Source organism: Aptenodytes patagonicus, chromosome 6 (assembly GCF_965638725.1).
Source record: "Aptenodytes patagonicus chromosome 6, bAptPat1.pri.cur, whole genome shotgun sequence".
NCBI classification, from domain to species: Eukaryota; Metazoa; Chordata; class Aves; order Sphenisciformes; family Spheniscidae; genus Aptenodytes; species Aptenodytes patagonicus.
The window spans coordinates 45,371,905-45,386,099 of record NC_134954.1 but is presented as its reverse complement, the minus strand read 5'-3'; the positions used below and the strand labels follow the sequence as shown (position 1 = coordinate 45,386,099).

Here is a 14,195-nt window from a genome sequence, read left to right as displayed (position 1 = left end):
AAAATGCACTTTTCAGCAGTGAAATATGCTGCCTTTTTGGGAATTTCAAGAGCTGATTCTGGGGGTTTGAGTTTTGTTTTGGTTTGTCCTCTTTCTCAGCTAGCTATCCCTCATATCACAAGGCTGGTTAAGGTGCAGTTTATGTATTTCTGTGACTATTTAAAAACAGGTCCGAGACTTTTGGAATGGAATAACAATCTAGCTTGCTTGAGTCTTGACCCATTTAAAGGGATATGAAAAGGCCTGAGACCCACTCTTGGAAGACAAGACTTCTTCAGGTTCTTGGTCCTGCCTTATTCATAAAATCAGAACTAAGTTTGGCTCTCTAGAGACTAGATGCATAGTCATGGGTGCTCAGTTTGACCTGGTTGTCACAATTGTTTTGTAACAAAAGTAATTATTGATGTTGTAATTCATGTATCAGTTACGGTAGAATGAGATTTGTTGTTTTAAAGAGGCTCAATTTCTATTTATTGCCCAGCTTTCCAGTTCTTGACTATCAATAATGCAAAGAATTTGAGACTATTATAGTAAGCTTCTTCCTTCTTTCATAGCTTCAAACCTAGAAGGACTAATACAGCTTTTAAAATCAGGATAAAGCCTTGTTTCAAGGCAAGGAGGACACCATCAGAATAAGGGTAAGGCAAAAGTAGCTCACTACACTCTGCCTTTGGCTGCAAGCTTCTTGCTCAGAACCTGCAACAAAAAGCCTCCTAACCCATCCTTCCTCGTGTGATTATTTTCTTCTGGAATTTGACCTTTAAATGAAAATTTAAATAGTTTTGATTTCTTGTGGACACACCACAAATATGGAGGAGTGTAAACTGTAGCAGTGACAAAAGTTAGTGTCTGCAGAGGCTGAAACAATAGACCAGGGTGGTGAAAACTGCACTCACCTTCTGCTTAATTAATCCCTTTTGTATGGCACATGGGCCAAGATACAAATTTCTAAGAACCCAAGATGACCTCAGAGGAAAAGGAGAGAGACTGCTTTTGTGTGTTTAATTACTCTCTTTCTTAGTAAGTCAGTGACAATTTCAGCTGCAGTTAGTAAGATCCATTCCTCTCTACAGCCAAAGTGGTAAATTGTTCCTGTTTCTCTTCTAATGTTCTTTCTCTGTCCTTGCCCTGACAAACCATTCTTATTAAGGGAGATCTCTTTCTGCCGCTGTTGTTGGTGCCATTGTGTTAGATTGGTTGGGGAGCCTGTTCAAGACCTGCGATTAAGACCTGCAAAAGATTTGGGAGAATTTCTTTGTCTAGGTTTTTTGTAAGTCATCCCCGGGGCTCTCGGGCAGGCCCTGTCCTTTGCCTTGTGCCTTCCTGCTCTAGCCACTGGGAGGGTCGGAAGGAGGCAGGGGTCAGACGTGGAGGTCTGGGTAAGAGTTAAATAAACCCTTAGGAGACAGAAATTACACTTCTAAATAATTGTTCTGGTTTTCAAAAAATGCAGGGTTGCCTGCTGTTAGGAGCAAGCTCGGTGTCTCAGCGTCCTTAGGACTGACTGAATATTGGGAAATTCAGCTTTTAGTTCGTGTTTTTTTTTCAAAAAAGTTTGCCCCTGTGGTCTTGACATCATGGAGTAGAAAAGCAGTAAGAGGTTATCAAATAATGTGTATTGGAAATAACCGGTCAGCGTCTGGAGGGTGCCAGGGTGCAGTCATCAGCATGTAAAGGCAGACATCTGTAGCATGCTTTGTGTTCCTGAGATACTTTTATGAATGAAAGGTGCTTATGACAGGAATGCATGCTGAAATAGGCAGTGCTAATGGAGAGTCTCTACAATTTCCTTATCTTCTCCAGTAAATTTGCCTCTGAAGATGAATGTTTAATAACATTCCTATTTGGGTTGTACTTGTAAAAGTGGTTGAACTAATGACCCATAATCCAATAGATCCATTTGTAGTGAATAGTACTAAGGGTTCAATCCTGTGTTGCTGATGTAGCAAGATGTCTGCTTAATTTACTGCATTTCACTGTTGCAGCTCTTGCTCACTGCTCAAACCAAATGATTTACCTGGCACTGAATGTAGCCCACCTTTCAGTTGCAAAAGGGCAATAATTTCTTCGTATGTATCAAAATTAACAAAAATCTCACATGCCTTTGGGAATCAGTAAATGTGTGTGTGAGAGACAGAAAATTGAGTTGTTGCTTCATTATGATTTGGTCAGATAACTAATGTGTGTGGTAGTAGCTGCATACACAAACTTCTGGTGCAAATACCTGTGAATATGAATCTGAAATTTGCTTTGGTCAGTGACACTCGTGCACTCAAATAGCTTTTTCCTGCAAACATTAAAGAAAGGTGGAAATGTAGCCAAAGTAAATTTGTATCACACTTCAAACAAATACCTGTGGAATTCTTTCTATTTGGCAAATGAAGCGCTCCTAATCACTTCAATGGGAATCTGTCTGGTTTAAGGAATGCAGCATCCTGACCTAAGACCTCTGGTAACACTTACGTAATGAGACCCACTGAACCATGTGGGACTACTTATGCACATAAGTAATTTTATGGACAGCTTTGTGCAATATGCAGGTCCAGGACAGTGGTTATGACTGCAGTCACTGACTTGTGATTGCAAAGTAACAGACTTATGCATTAGGCTGGAATGACAGTGACCCCAGTCATGTTTTCCTGCTGCTGCACTGGGGATGGTCTCCTCTTCTTTGTAACCTAACTCTTGTAGAGGACAGTTGTTTTCATAAATCCTGAAAAATCTTCCAGTAGCTATTTACTCACCAGTTTTTTGTTAGATTGAAATGACTGTCTGGCCTGCATTCCAGGAACTTCCTGTAATAAAAAATAGGTGCATAAATAAATAAGCCCCCCACCCTTCTGCTGTCACTCAATTATTTGCTTTGTTAGAAAGTTCTGCAGTTCAGAGTAGTGATAATTGAAGTGGGTGGAGCTGTGTGGGGAGAGAAATAACTACTTTTATGAAATACTTCTCATAAAACTTTTTTCAAGCATTGCTCCCCAGTTTAAGGTGTTTTATTGCCAACTCGGATAGGAGGCTTTCTTGTTTGCATCTCTTTATACAAGAAATGTGTTGAGGCAACTGGAGCCTGATACCCCAGCTTGTGCTCTCAGGTTTTGCAGCCTTGCCAGTAACACTTTATTGAGTACCTGGACTGAACAGTGACTGATAGGAATAATCTTCCCACTGTTACTAAATAGCCTTTAATTTAGTAAATTGAGAGACCAAGTGAGGCTCCAGGGAAGGACACAGCAAAACAGTGAGAGCAAAAAGATTCCCTTCACAGCTGGAGAATTCTGTCCTGTGCTAACATGATAATGGCTGATGTATCAGAAGGTTTGCAGCAAAACTGAGGCATTTCATATGCTTGATTTCAAAAGCTGCTTTTTTTTTTTTTAAATTGCAAGTGTGTAAAGCAAGCCCAAGGCAAGGAAGTAGTCTAAATAGAGACTATTGATGCTCTGTTCCTTTTTTTTATCCTCTGCAGTAAATTAGACTAGTTTCCATCTTCTAGCCCTTGTATAAGATCATGCACAGCTTCCAGTGTAAGCATTCCTGTTTAAACCTCTACATTAACCTCTGTTTTCCTGCCCAGTATCCTTCATTTCTCCCTCTGTTTAATCTGGCTAGATGCTGATCTACAAGTTTTATTAGAAAAAAACCTGCTTCCTCAGATGAGACTAAGTGGTCGTTGCATCCCATGTCTTCAGGACTGCTTATTATTGCAAGTTCACTGAAAATTTTGTTTTCTCCTGAATGTGGCAGGGTAGGGCTTAATCTGGAAATCTGTACAAACCACAAAGGGCTGTATGTGGGGGGAATGACCGGAGTATTCTAGAAAAAAATAGGTCCAAGTTTCTGCAAGGGAAAATTTGTAGGGAGAAGCAGTTTCTCTTATTAGACTGACTGACATAACCGGGAGGAGGGAGAATAGATAAGCTTTTGGGCCTGTAAGCCCTTCTCCAGGTCTGCTAATTACCTACCCACTTAATGCAATATGTGCTTATGTTTTCCCATAAATGTTTCTTGTATTACTTCATACTGAATTTTATAAGACGATATGGCTTGTACCTTATTACTAATTTCTTCAGTCAAAGAGGTTTCATGTGCATATCTGTGAAGGTTGGCTCCAGTTTCAAAAGGTAATTCAGTCTCCTGCAATGAAATTGAGAACATCTTGATCAGGTTCTATATAGTTTTCTCTATGTCTCTGCTGATAGAGTGAGTTTTAATAGCTTTATTATTTAAAACAAAAAAATCCCAAAACCACAAACAGAACAAGCAAGCAAGCTAGACTGACAGCCCCAGAAACAGAAATTTCATCTGTTTTCTCCCTTCTAGAAAGGGGACAGCATAAGCAGTGCCAGTTCCCAGGTACACAAACCTACTAATATGCAAATAATACCCAAAGACAGGATAGGGTCCACATAGATCTTAGACTGCTTTAATGAAGCAGCGGCAGTGGCAGTTGTGTGGTGGTAGGCTCAAGGATGAGACTGGCCAGGGTCTGGCTAACTTCATCTGGTGAAATAAAAATCACGTATCAGAACCCTGTGGAGGGTCTGCCCCCTCTCTGCTGTGTATGCAGGCAATGCGGGGGGTAGGACGCATCTCCTGTGTTTCTCCTTGGGAGGACTGAACTGGGAGATTTGGTTATCAGCTGAGGGAAAGCAGCTGTCTCCAGCTGACCCCTGTTAGTGGCTGCCTGAGTGTACTTAGACAGGTAGACTGCATAGTTAAAATACTGCCTGCACCAAGAGCAGGTCACAGTCGCAAACTCATGTAGAAATTACTCAAAACTCTAGATGGCCAATTTTAATGTGACATTCCACGGACCAGGGCTTGCCCTCACCCCTTTCATCTGAGACCTCCTCACTTCTCAAATTCTTGCATAACCTCATTTGCTGCATCTTGTGTGATAATATTCAAGTACTGCTGTGAAACTCAGGAATAACTTGTGAACTTTGTGTGTGGTTTTACCTACTTACTAATGAATAGCTCCCCATAGCTGCTTAGACTTTCAAGGAGGCAGTGTAGCTTTTTAGTTCTAAACAGGATGATGTAGGTTGTTTCTTTATAATAGAGTATTAAAATAACATCAATTATAATTTTGTGTCTTTTCAAGTATGTATACCTTTTCTGCAATCTGCTAACATGAATGAGAAATGCAAAATGATCATATAAGAAGTCTGTTCTAATTATAAGCATATTTTTATCCATATAAAGGACTGTTCTAGTCACCTTGAAATTTCCCTCCAGAGAACGGTTGCTAAAAATTTCATGTGCTTTTGCTCTAAAATACTAGAGGGCCCTGTAGCTGATTGTCCTATAACAATAAATATAAAGACTTTGCCTTATATGTGGTACAGTGAGGAAATTCTTGATATTCTTGTAGACCAGTAGCATTTACATTTTTGCAATAAGGGGGCAACTTGGTATCTACGACCTGATGACTCTTACTTGTTTTTAAAAAAGCCTTCATAAATCCCTTGTGAATCTCTTGGCTAGAATGGAAAGAAAACTCCACTGTTCCTCAGTAGAGTCTGTTTCTGAATACTTAAAAACTGTAAATAAAATTGGAAAGGCTTTCTTATTCCAACTTGGAAGCAAATCTTTGCTCAGACTGTGACTAACCTGCAAGGTTGTTTTAAACTGCTGACTCTAACTTAAGTCTGTTACTCCTCGACAAATGTGTTAGGATTTTTTTTTTCCTCAGTTGAGATATTGACATGAACGTTAATAGTCAACATCACTGTTTTTGATGTAGTTTGACATAAAAATCAGATTCCTTTCTGCCTTCACTTCTATAAAATTATTGAACTATAAGAACATCATTACAAGCATGAAATCATTGTTTCAGGGATGGGTGTCATCCTAAAAAGTTAATGGATGTAGTATCTAAAGGCAGAAAGTACTATCTGTCCACTCTCCTTAACTTCTAAGATGTGGCATTGAAGACCCTTCAATGTTGGGACCATTGTAGGAAAGGCTCTTTCATTTTTAAGGAGCTTTTCACTAATGGAAACGTTCTTGCTTTTGCAGGTGTCTTTGAATCCTGCAGGAACTGAGGTGCTTCTTGCTGAGGAATAGAGTATGGAAAGCCCCCCGCTGAGGACTTGCCTGCTATGCAGTACTGAACAGCTGACCATGGTCCGATGTGGCTGAGATCTGCAGACAAACATATAGGAAGGTAAACTGAGATGATAGGAATGTCTCACCTCAGGGAACTAGGGAAAGTATGATGGTATATGGACAGTGAGAGAACCTGCTTCGGTTGGACTCTCCTCTGAAGCACAGGTGAAAGAGGAGACAGACCGCACAAGAGTGGGCACTTGTTTGCAGGGAAAATCTGCTTAGATGAAGCAAGAATGACAGGTGTGCATCACTGAGGTGTGCAGTGTCATCCCGGGGTGTCTGGGTGCTAGACACTAATATGGCCATCAGTGTAGTCTGAAGGGAATATGTGTGAATGGATTGTTAACACATGCATTGTTAAGAGGACTAACTCATCAGAAACAGCTGTAACAGCTAAACTATTTCAGTCTCACAAAGATGTGAGTGTTGGCTGGGGCAAATGTTGCTTAAGAAAAGCGCATTTCAAAGAGGAGCTGGTGCAGAGGTAACTGGCTTCAAAAGGTCTCCCATGGGCTACTCGAGAGAACTCCTCGCCTTCCTGCACTAGTGGCAGTTTTGCCATTAAGTTCACTGAGGCCAGGATTTTGCCCTGGGAGTTAAGATTAGAGAAGTTTACCTTCTGGTGAATAATTTCAAAGTGGAGCTTGGAGATTTTTTTATGGTCTTTGGTTGCAGTGCCTATGGTAACTTGGAATGAAAGACGCGTGTTGAGTTAGTGATAACTGCTGCAAGGAAAATCATTTTTGGCCTTTTCTTGCTTTCCAAAAATAATCGTCACTCAGATTCAAAGAATAAATTGCGTAATGAGAAAATAAGTATTTAAATGCTGCCTTATGTATTTTAGCCATTCCTGAGCTTGTAATGTTTAACTTTTCTGGTTTTGGTGAAAATATTTGTGGGGTTTTTATAATTGTGCTTAAAAGGATTGAAGGAGTGAGACAATTTGAACAGCATATTAAATTCGGAACCTGGGAACAAACATTTGTGGAAAGAAAAAATTTCATTAATGTTAATTGTTGATTGTAGAGTTCAAGGGTAGATGCACTGGAGACTGTCCATTCTTATTTTTCATTAATTACTGGATTTTAAGATATGGTTTAATTAAGAGACAAATAGTATAACAAGTGTTAATTTTCTCTCTTGGAACAAAGACTGCTTTCTAGAAAAATCTGATAACGAAGAAGAAAATATGTGAGCTATACACAACTCTTAGAGTATTCCAGTCAGTTATTTGTATATTATCACATTTTACCTCATTAAATATTCACCTTAAAGTTTTTGATTTTAAATTATTATGGGAATGCTGATTTCCATCTTTGTTATTTACTACCTCTGGTAGTTTTGGGGAAAGATCTGAAATGTAACTTGTAGAACCTTGGTTTTAGTGGCTTGTAATTTTTTCAACACCTAAACCCGATTCTGTTGTCTCCGACAGTAAACAGAGAAAAATTTTGAATAGTTTCTTGCAAAGCTGAAATGTGTTCATGCTTTGGAGTAGATACCTGACGTTTTTTGATGAATAAGGGGCAATTTTTTTATTCTTAGTTACCTCATGATGCTGTTCCTGTGAAAAGTCCCTCAAATTTAGTCAAGTTATAAGCCTTTGAGAAATTTCCATTAACATAGTCCAGTGACATTTGTAAAGGAGAGTTGGAGAAAATCCATTGATATTGCCTTCCTATCTCTTTTGTCTTAATGTTTTCTTCAGGATTGCTTCTCCTGGAAGGATGCTTTACCTAGCCCCACTGTCACTATTCATGTGCACGTAAGACTTGAAAATGCATAAGTTACAATTTAATGTAATTATTAAAGATGTGTCTTAACAAGTGATCAGAGAAAGTTTTGCTTGCAGTCCAGAGTAGGTTTTCTACTTGGGATTACATCCCAGTAGCTTAATAAGGTACACCCTGGTATAGTTTATTGCTATGGTTTAAAAATATTTCAGTGGTTGTAGAAAATCTTAACTTCCGTGACCAGACATCTGACAGAGATCTGTGTCTTTTTTGATAGTCTCAATCAACATCCTGCAGCACTGATGCTGTCTGCAAAATAACGTTCAACCTTAATAATTTTAACAAAGGTCAGACATCTTCAGCTTTAATAATGGTTCAAAATGGTTTAAATGGTAGCAGAGCTATTACTTTGGCAGATAACTATTCTTGAAGCTGTATTTGTAGAAGAAATAGCTAATGCAGTTTGCATTCACGTGTTTTTAAAGCATCATGCATGTGACATTTCTTACCGAAGGGGACACCTTTAACACTGTGCTAGAATTGTTTTCCCTGTTTGCTGAAGAGAATTGTTTGAAACCTTAGATAGTCTCTTCCTAAAAGAAATGTTTTTCACAGGTGTTCTGCTAAATAAATATTGCTGGGAGGTTTCTTGGGTTTTTCTTGCTGGTTTTAGGCTACCTTAATAAAGCTTGGTCTTTTTTGTAATACAGTTTTAACTTGGAACATAACGTTTCACAACAAAATGTATATATTTCGATCTGAACTAGAGTTCTTTCCCCCAAATACAATTACAGCATACGTTCTCATCCTATGCAGCCTAGAGGAAGGCTGACTGCATTCTAATTGGTTTGGGCGAGGCTACCAGTGTGTTTCCCGGTCATGTGCCTGACTTCATCTATGCAACAGAAATGAGCTGAGATGCTTTTTCATGCTCAGGGTGAGAAGAGCATCTCTGCTTTTACTCTGAATTCCTTTGCTTTGAAGGAATTTAAAGGCTTTAAAGGATGTTTCATTGTATCCAGAAAAGTGCCCTGTGATTAACTGCATTGCTGGTTTGTAGCGCATAATGGCCCTCATATCAAATACTGGAGATGTACAGTTGCTCTTTGCTTCTGAAACCCACTGGAAGAGGCTCTAGGAGAGTAATCCTTCGTGAGGACGTCCCTGTTTGCAGATGAAGGTTAAGTTGTCTTCAGCAGACCCCAAGGAAGGTAATATTCATTCACTCCAACCCCACTACTTCCCTGTGTGTGGAGTCAGGCCTCTACAGCGACATTAGCTGAGAGGCAGAAAGCTCAAGTTGGTGCTGCAGGGGCACAAGTGTTTCCCTTCTGTATCAAATAAGAAAAGCTAAGCAAAGTTGATCCTTCGCATGCATCTATACCCAGGAAACACAGAAGAATGTACAGAAATCATGTGTGAGTTGTGGAAACATTGACTGTCACTGACTGTAGAATTTTGCTTGAGTCATAGCAAAATTAGTAAATGGTCTTGTAAGAAACTTAGTTAAAGCAGGCTTTCTGACTGCCAGCTTTGCACATTGCCCAAGAAAGTAACAAAGAACAGCTTGTTACGCTACGCCATTTCCCCTACCCCTGCGGAGTTTTTCCCTGTATTATTTGGTGGGGGGCATATGAACTTTGTGGAGCTGTACGTGTGTAACTGGAAGCATAATTTGACCTTTGAGACCTTTGCTACTGCAACTGATAGAAGAAAAACGAAAGTCAGTTGATGTTCAGGTACCAGATCAAGTTTGAAAAACGCACAGTTAGAGAAAACATAATTTTTGCTGGCAGCTGGCTTTGCTATGACCTGCCCTGGCTTGGGCTGTTAAAACCCAGAGCAAACCCTTTTACCAATAAAAAGAGGCAGCATAGAGAATGTGTCAGTGCAGTAACAGGATAGTGCAAAATATCAGGAAAGGAAAGAAGTGGAGAGAATATTTTTTACCTTTTTTTTCTATTGTTGTCTTATAGATTGACTAGGAGTTGATTGATACCCTGTAGGGCAGGGCTGCCTCACCTCTGCCTGCTTGCTTGCAGCTGCTGAGGGTAGAGCTGTAGCACAGCAGCAGTTTGAACATACCCTGGCTTTTGCAAAGGGCATTAAGAGACTGAGGAGGGATTGAAGGGCTGGGGAGTTTCTGGCTCGTGCCATCTCTGTGTCCTAGGGAGGATCCAGGACGCTCACAGGTCAGTGCATGCTGGACTGCAGTTTACATGGCTGTCATAGCCAAAGTGGGCCTTGGTCAGGTGATCTGGCCCACATGTCTAATGATGCAGCCACAAGCTCCTGCAGTAATCTTCCTCTTAAAGCTTCCCAAAACCAAACTGCATTGACTGCATTACTGCACCAGTAATCACTAGCTGTGCTGCATGTCATTGAATCCTAACACACTTCCCACTTATTCCTAACAGCAAAAAAGTTCTCAGAGACACAAGTTCTGTTTTTGCATTTGGCACTGTTGGACATTGTTTTGTGTACGTGATGGCCCTTAACAGAAACAAGACCTACTCCTTTCCCATAAACTAGCCTGCAACTTAGTTTTTTGGAGATTGCATAACTTGTCTGTCAGAAGATGATTCGCATTGGCTAGCTGAGGCACATAGCAGAAATACCTGAGCAGATTACAAGCTAGCTGCCTCTTCCTTTCTTGAGACTCTCTGCAAGGGAAAGGAACACATGGCTTACAGTTGGCAAATTCCAAGGCAGCTTTGACACTCGTTAGCATACAATATCCCCAACCCCTCCATAGCTGTGCTGCAATCTTTCCTGTTGTTCGGGACAAGTGAGCTTGCTGTGCAGTTGTTAGTGGAAGTGTCTGAATGAGCAGAAGGGATTCTGTGAGAAAAATGTTGACTGGGTCCTGTTCTTCAGTTTTTCAAGACTTTCTGAAATTTGAGAGCTACCTATGTAAAAACAAAAGTAATCTTTGGATTGTTTGTGTTTACCTTCATCTGGATTGAAGCTGAACAGAACAGGAACATCTGAATTATGGACAGACTCCAATAATGACAGACAACATCAGGAACCATGATGAGGCTGCCTTGTGAAGTGCTGTTATAATACTCTTGAAAACGTAAAAACAGTGTTAGCAATCTGTATCGTCAAAGCAGAAGCATTTTTTTAGAGAGATGATTCTCACATTCTTAGAAACACTTAAAATAATTGTTTACATTGTCATCTGGTAATTCAGAGACTAATGAGGCTGAAAAGGGCTGGGTGATCTGTAGCACGAAAGTAAATCCAGTTTGATAGGTGTTTTCAAATGTACGGGTTGTTTTCCTTTAGCGTTGGGTTTTGGTCTTTTTCAGCAAGGACTACCAAAATGCAGCTCTGCATCACAATTTGGGTGCTCAGTTCCAAAGCTCATGTACAGGATATTTTCATCCATGATGCACAGGAGTGCAACTCCTGAATATATATACAAATGAAAAGTGGTCTGCAAAATAGGATCTTTTATTTGGATGTTCCATGCCCTTCTGCCACTTCTCTAAACTTCCTGAGTGGAGGTATATTTCTTTACTCTCCCTTCTTTCTGGTATGTGAGCGGCTTCTGGGGTGGATACTAACTGACCATTGTTTTTGGGGGTGAGCCTGGCCTAGAATCCAAAGCTGCCAATTGACAAGACCATGTATTTTATAGGCATGTAACAAAACACCTGCCTTCTGCACTGAATGTGGTGGCTTTGCTGCCTATAATTTTCTTATGGAAAATCTTTGGAGTTTAGTTCTACCACTGATCTTTTTTTCTGTTGTTTTTCCTCAGTGAGTTATTAACTTTCTTGCCAAGATTTGCCAAGCCCTGCACATTGAGCATTAGATGTGCAGTCGACTCCTGTGCCAGAGTTTTACATGGTTTGCAGTGAACGTGGCAGTGTTTATCAGCCCTGCTTTCATCCATTATGTGGATAAAAGCCCTTCTGGCTTCCAGGCTTCCTGCTTCTCACATGATACTCTTACTTCTACACCAAAAATGCCAGGTATTTTACCTGGCACGTGACAGCCTGTAGCAATAGGCCCGTTCATGGGCTCATTTTGTACAAGATGCAGTGTGATCTGTTAATTGGGCAGGTCTGGTGCATTTGGGTTCTGACATGGGGGGGTCCAGCACTGAGCTGAAGCTGGAGGCTGGGATACCCTTGCCCAAATCCATGGCTGGATTGTCCTACTACTTCTGTGCTGATGGGAATATTGGAATATATACAGATGTGTATGTATAGGGTATATAAAGGAGTTCTAACCCTCTTGATTTTCCTGCTTTTTCAATAGCATCTGGCACATGTGAACTTACAGAAATGAATCCCCAACCCCCTTTCCCTCTGCATACAAGTAAAAAATAAAAACAGTTCCTAAAACTCCCAGGACTCCTACTAAAAATATCACACTAATCTCTATGGCTTAAACAAAAGCAGTAATTATTCTGGAGCTGAGTAATGCAGCCCAATCTGCCCCCCGTATAACAACCAGCACAACTAAGAAAAGGCGATGGTTGATAGTAGTAGGCGACTCTCTTCTGAGAGGTACGGAGGCACCCATTTGCCAACCAGACGCACTCTCTAGAGAGGTGTGCTGCTTACCAGGGGCTTGCATCAGGGATGTCACCGAGAGGCTACCAAGCCTTGTACAGTCCACTGACTATCATCCGCTGCTGCTGTTTCACGTGGGCACCAGTGACACAGCCAGGAGCAGTCTGAGGACTATCAAGAAGGACTACAGAGCCCTGGGAGCGGCGTTAAGGGACTCAGGAGCACAGGTAGTTTTTTCATCAATCCTGCCGGTCAAAGGGAAGGGGTTTGAAAGGGCCAGTCGAATCTGGCGAGTCAACAAATGGTTACGGGACTGGTGCCACAGCCAGGGGTTCGGCTACTTAGACCATGGGACTCGCTTTGAGAAACCTGGTCTACTGAGGGCTGACGGGGTCCATCTGTCAGAGAAGGGGAAGAGCATCTTCAGCCATAGGCTTGCCAAGCTGGTGAAGAGGGCTTTAAACTAGAGATGCCGGGGGAGGGGAACCTCAGTCCGTCCCACTCCTACCAGTTTGATGCCAGGGCCAGCAACAGATGCCCAGAGCCTGGAGAAGGAACACAGGTCAGCAGGAGAGCGCCTGAAGAGCAGCACAAAGGAACTCCAGCCAGTAAGACAGCTTCATCGGGGGCCCAACTTAAATGCCCCTATGCAAACGCACGTAGCATGGGGAATAAACAAGAGGAGTTAGAGGTGCCTGCAGGGCTACGACCTTATTGGCATCACGGAGACATGGTGGGATGGTTCCTATGATTGGAGTGTTGGGATGGAGGGATACAGGCTCTTTAGGAAGGACAGGCAGGGGAGATGAGGAAGGGGGTGTCACCCTCTATGTCAATGACCAGCTGGAATGCACGGAGCTCTGCCTGGGGATGGATGAGGAGCTGACCGAGAGCTTATGGGTCAGAATTAAGGGGAAGGCAGGGACAAGTGACATTATGGTGGGGGTCTGCTACAAGCCACCTGACCAGGAAGAGCGAGTGGATGAGGCCCTCTGTAGACAGATAGGAGCAGCCTCACGCTCACAAGCCCTGGTCCTCATGGGGGACTGCAACCACCCTGACATCTGTTGGAGGGACAACACAGCAGGGTGTAAGCAATCCAGGAGGCTCCTGGAATGCGCTGATGATAACTTCCTTCTCCAAGGGGTAGAGGAGCCAACGAGGAGAGGTGCTGTGCTGGACCTTGTTCTCACCAACAAGGAGGGGCTGGTGGGGAATGTGAAGCTCAAGGGCAGCCTGGGCCGCAGTGACCACAAAATGGTGGAGTTCAAGATCCTTAGGGCACCAAGGAGGAGGGCGCACAGCAAGCTCACTACCCTGGACTTCAGGAGAGCAGACTTTGGCCTCTTCAGGGATCTGCTTGGTAGCGTGCCATGGGACAAAGCCCTGGAGGGAAGAGGGGCCCAAGAAAGCTGGCTAATAGTCAAGGATCACCTCCTTCAAGCTCAGGAGCGATGCATCCCAACAAAGAGGAAGTCAGGCAAAAACGCCAGGAGGCCTGCGTGGATGAACAAGGAGCTCCTGGACAAACTCCGACACAAAAAGGAAGCCTACAGAGGGTGGAAGCAAGGACAGGTAGCCTGGGAGGAATACAGAGAAATTGTCCGAGCAGCCAGGGATCAGGTTAGGAAAGCTAAAGCCCTGATAGAATTAAATCTGGCCAGGGACGTCAAGGGCAACAAGAAAAGATTCTATAGGTACGTCGGGGATAAAAGGAAGACAAGGGAAAATGGGGGCCCTCTCCGGAACGAAACGGGAGACCTGGTTACCCGGGACACAGAGAAGACGGAGGTATTCAATGACTTTTTTTTTGCCT

At 42.2% G+C, this 14,195-nt stretch overlaps 1 protein-coding gene across 1 annotated transcript in view; it reads left to right on the top strand.

The window, feature by feature from the left end:
• Positions 1 to 7,941, top strand: part of SUMO1 (small ubiquitin like modifier 1) — a 47,115-nt gene extending 39,174 nt beyond the window's left edge. Inside the window, exons 5-6 of the transcript XR_012995659.1 lie at positions 6,025 to 6,172; positions 7,826 to 7,941. The gene's annotated coding sequence lies outside the window, so the exon portion shown is untranslated. The remainder of the gene's footprint in view (positions 1 to 6,024; positions 6,173 to 7,825) is intronic.
• Positions 7,942 to 14,195: the final 6,254 nt, after the last annotated feature.